This window comes from Hibiscus syriacus, unplaced genomic scaffold, assembly GCF_006381635.1.
Source record: "Hibiscus syriacus cultivar Baekdansim isolate YM2019G1 unplaced genomic scaffold, ASM638163v2 tig00110602_pilon, whole genome shotgun sequence".
Classification (NCBI taxonomy): domain Eukaryota; kingdom Viridiplantae; phylum Streptophyta; class Magnoliopsida; order Malvales; family Malvaceae; genus Hibiscus; species Hibiscus syriacus.
In genome coordinates this window covers 1860793-1876272 of record NW_024062798.1, presented here as the reverse complement: position 1 = coordinate 1876272, position 15480 = coordinate 1860793, and the positions used below count along the sequence as shown (strand labels likewise).

Here is a 15480-nt window from a genome sequence, read left to right as displayed (position 1 = left end):
CGAATTACGGGTTGAATTCTGCAGGTGGTGGTCTATTCAATGGAATTATAGCTCGAAGATAAACGATTTGTTTTCTTTCTGTTTTGAAAGTGTTTGGAGTGACATCATTAGATCGGCATGGTTAATTGTTATAGCTACTGCTCTTTGGAGCATCTGGCTTGCCAGAAATGACAGGGTCTTCAACTCTAAATCTTTATCAGCGAGGATGTGCTCTTCTATACTAAAATGCGAGCTTTTATATGGATTAAGGCAGTTAATGACGGCTTGTTGGCAGTAGAAGAACGGGTGCTTTGCTACAGACTTATTTGCAATCCTTCATAGTGAGATTAGAGGAATGGAGACTTAAGCGGAGAGACATTGAGGAGTGGATGAGCCATCTCTAACTACTCGAAGAATTAAAACATCGTGTCAGACGTTTTGTTTGGTATAAATGGATTGCAACTCATGGTTTGCTACCGACAACCCTTGTACTTTTTGCTATAGCAGACACAGCATATAATGAGATGATGAATGGTGAACGAAACCATTCTCTCTTTAATTTTATTTAAAGTTACAACAAACAAATAATAGATTGCTCATGATGTTACACCAACTTGTTTCCGATGTTCTCTTTATATGTATAATTAAAATTTTGCAGATGGAGTAAACCAGTAACTGATAATAAGGTTAGTTGGATGTTCAATATTTTTAGTTATATAATGTAATATTACTGTTTCCCATTAAGCACAGCTTTTGTTCTATGAATTGTAGAATTATATAATATAAATTTATCCTGCAGTGGGGAATATGGCTATTTTCCCGGTATATCACCGGTGATCGGTATTATTCCCGATCTAACACCCTTAGCAGGAAAGCGCGCCCCCTGTCCTGCGATATACGGTGATCTGGCGCCATGTGGGTATAGCGCCCCCCCTGATTTACGCTATACGCCACGCCGTACCAAAATTATATTTAACGCGGTCCCTGATCCGCACTATATCTTTTATCTGAATAATTACATATAGCGCGGTGCAGGTACCGCGCCTTATATGCTTATAAATACACTCCTCCGGCTCACATCTCCTTTCATTTCTCATCTCTTATAAATTAATACAACAATTCCGTCAACGAGTAATAATTCTCGCAATCTTCTCAAATTTGATTTAGAAGTTCGTGCGATTTTTTGTTATAAGGTAATTTTGTTATAATTTTTTAATTATACTTATTGTTTATTATCATTATTTGAAAAAAAATATTATACTAATTATTTTCAATTAATTTTATGTTTGTAAAATTGAAAAGCGAGAGCATACGTCGAAATAGTTTTGCGGTGTAGGTAATAATATAAAATTATATTATTTAAATTATTTACGTTGATGTGTAAAAAATTTATTGTGTTATATTTCCGTTCATATATAATTTATTTAATCAGGTTTGTTTAAGTTATTTTTTTTGCAGATATAATATTGTCGCACTTTTAAACTCAAAGAATGGCACGACTTTAAGCTATTGTTTATTATGATGGTGAAATTCGAGAAGATGAAATCGGCGTTGTTTTCGTATCAAATAAGCGTGTTAAAATATCATTCAAGAGAAACATAACTCTTGAGGAGCTAATAACGAAGATTTCGAGGAAGATTCATGTTGGAAGTAACAGAAGAATGTCGTCGTTGCAGTACAGATTTCCAACATCATTGTTGCTATTAACTTATACAGCGTTCGAACTTTCGAACAATGATGATGTTCAAATGATGGTTGAAGCTCAAAGTAATTATTCAGACGCCGCTATTGAGATGTATGCATATTTTGTTCAAGTGCGTGCTGTTCGGGGTCAATCTTTAAGCTCACACTATGGGCTGGCTGAACAAGTTGATAAAGTTGACAGCCCGACAACAATAATGTGTAATGATTTTAATGCCATAATGAGGAGACATTCATTCGCAACTCCTTACGATATGTACCGAGGTGGGTCCATGAACAATCCGTATGGCAACACCGCGTCTAGTTCAAGGGGAAGGCATTCATCTGCAAATTTCTTTGACCATATTGAGATGCCATCGACGCAACCATCTGTGCAGTTTCCATTTGACACGATGGCTTCAAGCTCCAGGGAGAGGCATTCGACTGCGAGCTTTTTCGATCTCAATGTCGATATGCATTCCAGTTCAAGGGGAAGACGTGCAAGTAGTAGGTTCTTCGACCTAAATGTGGAGAGCATGGAGGAACCATCATCTCCACCAGAAGAACCGCTTCGTGAGCCTGGTGCGGATGGTGCTGAGACTGGACTATTCATTCACCCAGAATCACCGCAATTCAACTCCGATGATGATGAAGTTCCAGGAAATGTGGCACAAACTGACCCTTCTGCACACATGTATGAAGCTGATTATGGTGCAATGTACGGGCCATAATTTGCGGATATGCCTCATCCCGGTGACTATGGATATTACTCATCAATAAATAATGGTGAGTTATCTTTAGGCATGGAGTTTTCAAGCAAAGAAGAAGTGATGGTGGCTATCAAAAATTACAATATCCGTAATTCTGTTCAGTCCAGAGTCAACCGATCGACGACCGAAAAATATGTATGCTATTGTGCACGACGCGAAAACGAATGGAATTGGATGGTTCGCATATCGAAAATGAAGAGGAAAAACAACATATGAGAACTAACAGTATACAACGGTCCTCACACATGTTGTGCTAGAGGGGTCAACCAAGATCATCCGAACTTGGACTCTGAAGTGATATGCCAAGCCATCATGCCCATGGTAAAAGCAAGCTCTCATATAGCTGTTGCAGTGTTGATTTCAGCTATACAATCGCAGTATGGGTACACCGTCTCCTATAAAAAAACTTGGTTGGCAAAACAAAATGCCATTGTCAAACTTCATGGCGAATGAGATGCATCTTACAACGAACTTCCAGGTTGTTTTAGGCTGGTACGGACGTTGAATCCTGGGACAATTGTGGACTTCGAAACCTCCTATGCATACCATAATGATCGAGTTCTTCGCGATCGATGCCAATTCTACCGAGTTTTTTGAAGTTACCCACAATGCGTTAATGCTGCCAAATACTGCAAGCCTGTGGTCCAGATCGACGGGACTTTCTTGTATGGAAAATACAAGCAAGTTTTATTATTGGCAGTTGTCCAAGATGGCAATCGCAACATTCTTCCAGTTGCTTTTGCTCTTGTCGAAGGAGAAGATACAAATTCTTGGGCTTTTTTTCTCCGAAATTTACGTGCACATGTTATCACGAGGGAAAAAAATTTGTGTCATTTCAGATCGTGGAGCTAGGATCAAAGCAACAATGGAGTCTTTGAATCCAATGTGGCAACCACCCTTTGTCCAACATAGGTATTGTCTCCGACACATTGCTGCGAACTATCATGGAAGGTACAAGAAGAATGATGAGCGTCAATTAATTGTGCGCATGGGTAAGTGAAAGCAAGTTAGTAAGTTATACATTTTTTGATCATTTTAATTTTGCAAAGAAAGCAAGTTAGTAAGTTATGCATTTTTTGATCAGGTTACAAACTACTTCCTCGAACATTTGAATCAATGCTTCAAGATTTGTGGGCGAAGAACGAGGAAGGATACGATTACATCAGCCTCATCGATAAAGAAATGTGGACGAACGCATATGATGGTGGATATCGATATGGACACATGACGACCAACTTGGCTGAGGCAATCAATTCAACCTTAAAGGATGCACATCACTTACCTGTAGCGGCTTTGGTAAAAACTACATATTTTCGTTTGGGGGCACTTTTTGCGAAGCTCGGGGGACAAGCTCAAATCTGGATGCAAGGCGGTCATGTCTATCACCCTAGATTAGTTGCAGATCTACAGAAAAAAATTGTTGCATCAAATGGAATGTCTGTAACAAGCTTCTCTAGAAGGCATGAAATGTTTCGTGTCATAGAGTTGCCCCGACCTCTTCAAGGGATTGAAGCTGTGTCGTTAAGAGTAAATCTAAGGGACAGAGCGTGCGACTGCGGGTTTTTTCAAGCTCTGAAGTATCCATGCTCTCATGTGATAGCAGCTTGCTCGCATACACGTCAAGACTATAACCATTTTGTGGATCCCGTATACCTACTATCTGAAGTTTTTAAGGTATACGAATTTGAGTTTCCCCCATAGGTAATGACAAAGACCCTAATGAGGTTCAAGATTGGCTTCCGATTATACCAAATCTGAGTTAATTAAGGGAGTGTGGTCATCCAAAATCCAATCAAATTCATTGCGATATGGATATTCAAGAAAGATCTAGACAAGACAGAAGATGTGGCCATTGTAGAAACCCAGAACACACTAGAAAAACATGTCCACCTCTGTTGTCATCAAGTAACAATTGATGAGGAAATAATGTATTTGTTTATCAAATAATAATTCTTGTATTTTAATTTGCATTCACTTCAAGTTAATGTCAGTCGATAATCGCTGATGAAGATTAAAAAAACGATCACAATTATTAAATTTTATCAAACTAATAACAATTTGATATTTAAATACAACAAACTTACAATAAGAATTAAATGGTAAATGATAACCAAATTACAATAACTGATATTAAATGGTAATAAACAAAATTAACTAAAATATATTAAAAAAAAAGTCCAACAAATTTAACAAAATAAAGTAAGTATTAAATGAGAAATAATAAAAAATTACAATTAAACAAAATAAAGTAAATACAAATATAATAAAAAAATCTATCGATGCCTGCGTCGCGAATGTGTTCCGCATGGCGGTGGCTGTCGGTCTCGAGGAGGATTTCTTCGTATCACTGGTTCTAACTCCTCGCTGTCATCATCATCGTTATCGTCGTCGTCACCATCTTCATCGTCGTCGTCGTCGTCTTAAGTAGGTACATCAGGTTGATGAGGAGCTGATGACGATGAAGAACCTCCATAGAATAAGGACCCTGGAGATGTATGACTGACTATCCCACCAGTATGCGAAAACTGGGAAAACCCATACATCGCTGAGTGTGAAAACTGTACAGGAGGTGTCTGTGCTGCGGCCATGGGTGATGAGGATGAACCCGACAAATATCTAGCATATGAACCCCAAGTTAGATCTGAAAACATAGACCCATAATAGCCTCCAGGAGGGGTCATCTGTGATGGTGGCGGTGGCGGGGTCATAAAACCAGGTGAAGGCGGCGGCGGCGGCATCTGGTAATGGAAAGGCGATGGCGACATCATATATGGCTCCGACATCATATATGGCTGTGGTGGCTGCTGGGAAGGTCCTGCTGGTGCAGCTGAGGATGAACCGGAAGCACCTGCTCTCCGTCCACGAGTCGAGGGACGATGGTGCTGTGTCGGTGAACGTCTCTGTCGACGTCGTGGAAAGGTCTGCCCTCGTGCATCATCTGGAAGTAGAAACAGTTTCCCGTTACTGTTGAACCACTCATAATAATCCTCAGCATATATCAAGAAGTCAGTAAAAATGGGCTCTCTACGTGGAAGGCGCCGATGTCGATCCTCCCACAACACGACCCATTCATGATGCCTCACCAGCCAATCTGTATCTGTCTTGCCGCGTCTATCTAAGCTATGCAACTCGTCTATATTGCGAGGTGCTTCCGTAATTGGTTGAAAACAAGCAAACTGCCGGAGCACGCGGTCAGTGGAGTGCCACTCGACGGTCGCATAACAGATCAGAGGGACCATCGCCATCTCAACTTAGGTGGGATCACCGCCCTCACATCATCAGTAGAATATGGAACCCATTCAAACTAAAACAAATAATATATAATTTTTATCAAAATAATAATTTAATTATATAACTATAATCTAAAATCGATTTTTAAACATTAAAATTCATACATGTGTGCCAGCCTTCTGATCGATTAGCACCCTAATATTTTCTAAATCATCAGGTAGCTCCTGATGATTTTTCCTATCAGTTGACCACCTATTCAAGGAAAAAAATTTGTTATACGCTATATAAAATTATTAATATACAAAATCAGTTTTATAATTACCTCAGAAGTAGTGGAAATACGAATGGGTTCTTCACAACGGGACATAAAAAGGGCAATCGATACCATGCCCAAGACTGCAGCAGCATGAGACATCCGCCGATAGCATTACGCCTGTAGTCAGTGGCTCCACACATCTCCCTGTACAGCAAAGCCAAAACTGTCAAGCCCCAACTGAATGATCCGGCGAGACGAAAGTCGCTAAGATGTCGCAACCACATGCAGTGAACTAGGTTGCTCGATTTGTCCGGCATCAGCAACCCTCCTATCAGCTGCAGTATGCATGCCTGTGCATACATCTTAACCTCATCCTCAAAGGCTTCTACGCTCAACTCCCGAAAATTGGCATATAACCAATTTAACGGTATCCTACCTCCGATAAATTTTTCCGGGACACGTCCTAGACTATCCCGACACAAAGTAGTCCAAGAACCGGAAGCTATCCCCGATATCACATCTCCATCCACCGGAAGCCCCAGGTGCATAGAAACATCCTCAAGAGTGATCGTGCACTCTCCGCACGGAAGATGGAATGTGTGGGTCTCCGGCCTCCACTGCTCTACTAAGGCAAAAATCAGGTCTGGCTCTATCTTACAGTGACCCTGATATCTACCTATGTAACTGAATCCAGCCTCTACTAAATATGGCAAGACACGGTTGAGTATCACTAACTTAAGATTCCTAATAAAAGGATCTAATACACAGTCCTTCTCCTAAAAATAAATAATTACAAAAATTAATTCTTACTCTAATAATCATGCATTAAATAAATCAACTAATTATTACTAATAATTTAAATTAAATTAAAACATTAAAATGTTACCGTATCAGCAAAGTGTCGAGATATTTAATTCTTAATCTAATAATCATGCATTAAATAAATCAACTAATTATTACTAATAATTTAAATTAAATTAAAACGTTAAAATGTTACCGTATCAACAAAGTGTCGAGATATTTAATTATTAATCTAATAATCATGCATTAAATAAATCAACTAAATATTACTAATAATTTAAATTAAATTAAAACATTAAAATGTTACCGTATCAGCAAAGTGTAGAGATATATGATTTCCATCCGAGCGAAGTAGACTGCATTCCATTATATATCTGCAAAAGAATTATATTAGTAAAATATTAAATAAAGTAAAAACATAATAGTAAAAATATTATAAAATATACCTTAAAAAGAGAGTATTTGAGAGAAATTTACAGAATTTGAGAGAATTTGGTGTGATAAAAGTAATTGAGGATGGGGGTATTTATAGGGAGGATGGGGACGTGAAGGGTTGGTAATTAGGGGTATAGCGCGCCCCCTGCACCGCGCTATACCCCACGTGTCAGATATCCAAGTATAGTGCGGATCAGGGGGCGCGCTATACCCACGTGGCGCCAAATCAGCATATAACGCGGTGCAGAGGGCGCGCTTTTCTGCTAAGGGTGTTAGATCGAAAAATATAATCTGATCGGTGTTAGATTGATAATAATACCGATCACCGGTGATATACCAGGAAAATAGCCGGGGAATATGGAGCTGAGACTGCGAAATTTGCAATGCAATACCTAGCTTACATTGGAGGCAGGGCGGATGCACTAATCACTAAGTTTCGTAGGAGTCAAGTACATTTCTTATTTAAAAAATGATTAAATTTAATTTAATATATTTAAAAAAAATTAGCATACATATTATTATTATTTTTTAAATTTAGGCAGGAAATTAGCATACAAATTTTTAAATTTTTAGATCCTCACATCATCCACTTATTGGAGGTGGAAATGTTGAGATAATCTGCCGACTCCTCCTGACAAGTTGTTTACTTGAAGCATTTGGGAATGCAAAGACATCTAGGAATAACAATACTAGCAGATTTGTGAGTTCTTTCTCTTATTTATTTTAAAATTGTTCTCTACCGAAGGTGTATATATATATATATATATATATATATATATATATATATATATATATATATATATGTATATCATGGCTGAAAGAATCTTTGATGAACTTAGTGAATGAGTTTCTGCTTTTGCTTATGCATTTTATATCGAGATGCCAAAATTACAAAAACAAGAGGAACCCGACTTTTCTTCAGAGCTTGATGATGATGGATCCAATTGCACACATTGGCTGAGCTTCTCCACTTGGGGTCAGACCTTCAAATTTAGGAATCTGGAATCCCAAAGGATTGAAACCTTGGTATTTGGACCATTGAAGAGCTTAGCTTAGTCCTGGAAATCTTACTAAATGAGAGGTTTCATCATACAAACTAACTATATCCCTGAAGCTTTGAAAAACAAATAAACTCGATTTATTGAATTTAACCTCACAATGAAGTTTAGTAGGCAGAGCCGGCTATTATAGGGAGCAGGGTGACCAATTGCTAAGGACGTCTAATTTTTTCAATCTGACTTTCTACCTTTATAATTGAAGTCTTTAATTCTTTAATTCTCACTTTTTACTTTTATATTTGAGGTCTCTAATTTTTTTAATCCCACTTTTCACCTTCATATTTGAAGCTTCTAATTTTTTAATCTCACTTTACACATTTATAATTGAGGCCCCTGATTTTTCAATATCACTTTTTACCTTTATAATTGAGACCCCTAATTTTTTTAATCTCACTTTCTATCTTTATGATTGAAACCCCTATTTTTTTATTCTCACTTTTTACTTTTATAATTGACGCCTCTAATTTTTTCAATCTAACTTTGAATTTTTATAATTTAAGCTCCTAATTTAATCATTTTCTAAGATTTATTAATATAATATTAAACTAATTTTCAAAGTAACAAAGTATACTTTTGTTCTATAATAGTCTATTTTTAGTTCCGCTCAGGCCCCAAAAATGTTTGAGATGTCTTTGTCAGTAGGTAAGCCATGTAAGATGGTTTCTTCATCAACACCACGAGTTGCAAACCATTTATATTGAACAAAACGTTCAACACGATTTTTTAATTCTTTGGGTAGTTAGTGATGGCTCACCCAGTCCTCAATGTCTCTCCGCTTAAGTCTCCATTCCTTGGGTACTTAGCGATGGCTCATCCACTCCTCAATGTCTCTCCGCTTAAGTCTCCGTTCCTCTAATCTCACTATGAAGGATTACAAATAAGTTTGTTGTTCTTCAAATTGACCCCTTTAGAAATTAGGGTTTATAAATTAAAATCCTCATTCAAATTGAATTTTTATTGTTTCGGTCAAATAGTCAGCCAATTTTGGTTCGACGTGGTTAAACGACACCAGGTAAGCCAAGTGAACATGCCACATCAGCCTTATGTGACTGGTGTAATGGCAATTAACGATCAAGTGACCGATCTATTATAAAACGATAACGTTAATGACAATTTTGTAACCTTTGAAACTTCAATGGGAAAAATAAAAACTTACTCAAACTTCAGTGACCATTTGTGTAGTTATCCTTAAAAAATTATTTTTATTAAAATATATTAAATTGAAATTTTTTTAAATACAATGATTTTTTTTATTTCTAACTTATTGAATTGGTTCAACTCCGTAAAAACATAAAAATATTATTGGAATAATAATCATAAAAAGAGTGCCCAACTGGTGACAACAGGTAAAGGACAAAAGAAATCTCAGAGGGAGGTAAAAAGTTCTAAACACAGGGCCCAACCGGGTTCGAACCGGTGACCTCTTGATCTGCAGTCAAATGCTCTACCACTGAGCTATGGACCCCATTAGATCTGCAAATCCGCATAATATTTATAGAACTTATTTATTAAGAGAAAAACAACAGCTGAACTTATCCAACCTAATTGCATTCGATAGGCCAAATGACAAGTAGAAGTAGTGATAGAAATCTATGGTTTAAAAAAATCATCTCATCTTCATCCTCTATAAATGAGATTATCAACAAAATTATTGGCACAAAATATGGTAGTGATCAAGGGGAACGTTGTTCTCCCTAGAGATGTTGGGTTTGAGTAATTGTATATGCAAGGTACCTATACATTGTCAATAATAAAAAAAAATTTAAACAAATATTATTTTATAGTCACTCCAGACTAATCGAAAAAAGAAGAAAAAATTATCGTTTACCTGTGTAACAATCCATGACACATTACATGTTTACATAACTAATTATTAAACCACTTTTTAGGTATTTATAATTATGTCATTCATCAAATTATAAATTTAACTTACGATATATACACTTTATTTTTCGTAACACTGTAATACCTACAACACATGACATAATTGATTACTTCATTTTGTTCCATACTTTATAATAGTATTATATATTATACATATGTATCCACACTTACGAATTTTGATTCAACAATTACATCACCATGTACTTTCTTTTAACTAAGGGTATAAATGAGACGAGACAAATCGTAAGTTATCCGGGTTCAACTCGGTCAAAGTTCAGTCAACACTCGAATAGAATGGACTCGGCTCGAGTTCTTAACGAGCCGAAACAAGCTACTTGATTCTCAACTCAAAAAGCTCACAAACAACTAAAAAAATAATACATTGAAATTTTAAAATAAATTATTAATAACATAAACTTTTATATGTTGTTTTTTAATACAATATAAGGTTTTCATTTATTTAAGTTTTGAGCTTAAGCTTGAGTTTGAGCTTCAATTGAGTCAAGTATGAGATTATTTCAAGTCCATTTTTTTTAAATTGAGTCTAGCTTCAATTTTTTATTTTGATTTCGAGTCAAGCTTGACAATTTTAAACTTATGAACTTACGAGTCGAGTTGAACTCAACTTTAATCTTTTCTAGTCGAGTCGAATTCAGCGATACTCGAACTCGACTCGACTCGACTCGCTTATAATCCTACTTTTAACCCTTCACCAAGATATAGATATTAGAAAAAATATTTTAGATATGTTGTGATATCCAGCATCCTTTCATATACCACGCCATAAATATTCTAATAAGATAAGGAGCGAGTGAAGTTTAATTTTCTTGTAAGATGGGAAACGAGTAAGGAGGTGATCAAACTAAACGAGTGAGAATCATTACTTGTCGTAAGTTAGGCATTGTGCATTTATATTTTTCTTCACATGGAATTATAAACGATTATATATTATATATATGTATACTTCCAAATTCATCTATAACTAAAAGCCACTTTGATGCAAAAGGATATGAAAAACGTGTACTAAATGCTAATGATCACTAGTGGATAAAAAAACATAGGACAACCTATTGAGCGACTTTAACAGTTAAAAAAGAGTATTGTTCTTTCTTAAAGTTATGAATTTAAATATTTGTCAGATGCTTACGTTATTAATGATTAAAGAAAATTATGAACATAAATTATTATAATCGTCTTAGACTATATGTAAATTAGATTGAGCAAGACTAAGTATTTATTTTAGAATTTAAATTTTTTCTATTAATTATTTATTTTATTAATACATTTATATGTTAGTTTTCTATTAAAAAAAGGACAATTGGATATGCGAAGAGAGCAATTTTGGCAGGGTAGATGGAAAGTGACTAATAAGTCTTTCCAACCTCAACTATTTCCGTTCATTGAACCCGAAAAGGTACAACAACTCCCACCGTGTGGTGGCCACCGGCCGCCGGAATATTAGAGCTAGTGGAAGATTACACGCTTGTCTTCTCATCTTTTTATTAGTAATAATCTTGTTCTATTAGCTAGAGAAAGATTCAAACTCATGATTGAAGTCTAAAACCTAGGTAGAAGTGATCCGAATCCCTCAATATACAAAGTATAGTCTTGAATGTCAGGCTTAATTTAAGGATATATTCCATTTAGATTTTTATTTTGATTTAAATTTAATTATGTATATGTACGAACCGAGAGACTTCAATGGTTAACGGACTTGTTATTATCTCTTGAAGTCTCGAATTCGAGCATTGTGTATGCTATGGTATGAACTTTCATTGTTAATTTGTTTTTATCATACACAAATTCGTTTAAACATGGGTTCATACATCACCATAAGTAAAAAGATATTTAAAATCTTTCATCTCTATTCAGATACACAAATTTTCGTCTAAACATGAGTTCGTACATCATCATAAGTAGTATTCAAATCTTTTATCTCTATTTAGATACACAAATTTCCGTTTAAACATGGGTTCATAAAACTCTCCCTATTCGAATAAAGGAGGGTTTTCATGAAGAATGTCCTTGTTTTATCTATGTGATGAGTGATTTATTTGGTTAATATTATTTTATTAATTAATTTGTGTTACCTTCTTTTATAGTGCTAATTTGGGCTGTTTTTATTCGAATCTGTACATGACTCTATTTTCCTGAAATAATAAATTAAAGGCAAATTAAAAAGGTTTTCCTATTTATTTGCGAAAAGTCAACTCCAATCAAGTTCAAAGATCGATCGAAACACAAACTTTGATTAAATAATCCAAGTAGCAAGATTAAAGTAGGAAAGCAAGGAGAACCACAATTCCTTAGGAATTAAAAAGTTGTAATTGAATTTAAACATTTGATATTTTATTATTTTATTAGAAATTTAGTTTGCATAAAATTTTTAATTTATTATTATTTAGGATTTTTAATATTTATTAATGAATATTTTTTAGTTTGTTAGAATTAAGAGTTAGAATACTCTTAAGAGTTATATTTTATTTTCATTAGGTTAAATCAAAGCTATAAATATCCTCTAGGGGTGAAGCTTGAGAGATGTACAAGTTTAAGATTCAGTATAAAACTGGTTCCGACTTTTCTTTTGTTTTAGGTTTTCAGTTTAATAAAAATATTTTTCTTCATTTTTTTTCTTTCTACATGCCAAGCATGATCTCTATCATGCTTGGCTAAACTTTTTTTTAGCTGACAACTAAACGAAGACTCAATCCATTCTCGTGAGAATTGCAGAAACGTTTCATATCTTCATATTTCTTTTTTGATTTTCGACAGACAAGGAAAGACAATCGACCTTGTTTCAAGCATCTCAATATCTTTAATCCAGAGAGTGCACATTGGCTTGATCGATGTTGCGATCTACAGTTGCGGAGAGAGTCGACTTGTATCAAATTCAATTCTCTAAGAACAAACTTAGTGGCGGTCCACTAAGGGAAATCAAGATTGGGTTCGATTCTCATTGAGACACCATAATCCGAGCACATACTTTTTCAGTTCCTAAACAAAATTGGCATTAATATTGATAGCCGATATTAATCCAAACAAGGGCTAGATTTCAAGGATTGGCTTTGGAAATTAGTTCACTAAAGAGAAGAGCAAGTTACAAGGGTTGGGCCTTGTAGACTATAACCGGAAAGTATCCAAAGTAAAATATATTTAAGTGATTGAGACAGATTGAGGCGAAGCGGAGCTAGAGGCTATTTGTCATTTTAATTATTCCTTTATAATTTACTTTTCTTAATTTTTTATTTCTTGCACTTTGGTTTCATTTTATTTATTTAGTTTACTTGATTTTTAAAATCCCATTCTTTTTAATTTTCTTATTTTATAGATTTATTGGTTAAAGATAAATTCATATTGATATTAGAAATTTTCAAATCCCTATAAACCAACACCTTTCTTCTTTATATTATGTTCTTAGCATAATTATTTGAGAAAAAAGATTAATTATTTGACAATTACGACGCTTGTAAAATTGGCGTTGTTGTTGGGGATCTTGGTATAATTACTGATTAATTTTTGTTTTGATTTATGACAAGGAAAAATCCGGGTGAACTAGTAGATTGGATACCTGAGATTGAAGCACTAGCCTGAAGATTACACACATGTATACTATAAGAAAGAAGACAAAAACAAGAATAGAAAAATTCAAATCAAATCCAGAACCTAATCCGAATATATCCTTTGACGTCGAAACCTTTTCCGACGTTGAAGAAGACTTCAAAAAACTGATCCCAATGGCCAGACAATCCGAGAATTAGCTATAGTACCTGCTGAAAAACAACCATTATACATTGCATTCCCTCACGGAGAGACACCGTTTGAGATGAAAACATGTTTAATTCATCTTCTACCTACTTATCGTGGACTGCCCAATGAAAGTCCTCACAAGCATCTTACTGAGTTTCATCTGGTTTTCTTTAGCATGAAACCACAAGGAGTACAACATATAAATCAAACCAGATGCACCAATCCCTAAAGAAGTTGTTGTAGAATCAAAGAAAGAAAAAGAAGAACCAAGATCCCAAAGAAATCAATAAGAAATTTGACCTAGATGAGAAAGAAAAAGAAAGAAAATAAAATTCCCAGGAAGAAAAAGAGGAAGTTAACACACAACCCCATAAGAAAAAAGAAATATTCAATGCCAACTCCTCCTACAGTATCTCCCTATGCCACGCCACCTCCCTTCCCATTGAGGTTAGTAAAATGCGACAAACAAGTCGAGGAAAAGGAAATTCTTCATATTTTTCTAAAAGGTGGAGATTAATATACCGCTTCTTAAAGTAATCCAAAAAGTACCAAAATATGTAATATTTTTAAAGATCTTTGCACAAACAAAAGGAGACTTACCAATAACGAAAAGGTAAATTTAGGTGAAAATGTCTCTGCTGTTTATCAACGTAGACTTCCACCAAAATTAAAGGACCAATGTATGTTTGCTATCCCTTGAAAAATCGACAAAGTAGGTATTAAACGGGCTATGTGTGATGTTGGTGCTTCAATTAATGTTATGCATTTATCTATTTACAACTCACTTTTTGCTGAGCCTTTGAAGGAAACTAGGGTAATAATTCAACTCGTTGATAGATCAATCATTTATCCTGAGGGGCTTTTTGAAAATGTTCTTGTGAAGGTAAATGATTTAATTTTTCCAACGGATTTCTATGTCATCGACGTGGAAAATGATCGAACTAATTCTTCCTCTGAAATCCTTCTTGGCCACCCTTTTCTAAGCACAAAAAAAATACTAAATTTGATGTCAAGAATGTAATTTTTACTATAGAATTCAATGGTGAGGTTGTAAAATTTGACATTTATGGCTTTGTGGCTAAAGTTAGCTTTGTTGATATAATTAAACATTCCATGAATGAACATGTGTTCATTAATTTTTTTGATGAGCTGTACAGGAATTCGAAGGTGGAAACTGATGTCCTATCTAACGTGGAATCACTTCTAATGTTGACTCGCAGTCATCAAGCAAAAAAATGAAGTAAGAATTTAAATTTGATGCATTCTCAATTCCATTGTTTTGTAGGCATTAAAGTTAGAATTAAAATCTCTTCTGGAACATTTGAAGAACACATTATTAGGTGAAGGAAATAATTTATCTATTTCAGATAAACCACTAAAGCTAAAAAAGATCCGAAGAAAAGCTTATGAGAATGTTCAAATTTACAAGGACAAAATGAAGGAACTTTATGATCGTAATATTTCTCATAAGAAATTTCTTCAATGGAAAAAACGTATGAAGTGGAGGAATCACATCTCTCGAGACCTATAGTCTGAATTAGGTCGTCTAGCTAAACGACATTAAACAAAGCACTTAATGGAAGGCAACCCATTCTATTTAATTTTATTTTTGATTATTTGATTTAAATTTATTTTCAAT

At 35.0% G+C, this 15480-nt stretch overlaps 1 non-coding gene across 1 annotated transcript; it reads right to left on the bottom strand.

Annotated features, from left to right (window-relative positions):
- Positions 1 to 9603: 9603 nt before the first annotated feature.
- On the bottom strand, positions 9604 to 9675 carry TRNAC-GCA. The gene has a single exon. It is a non-coding gene; the product is annotated as a tRNA-Cys (tRNA).
- Positions 9676 to 15480: the final 5805 nt, after the last annotated feature.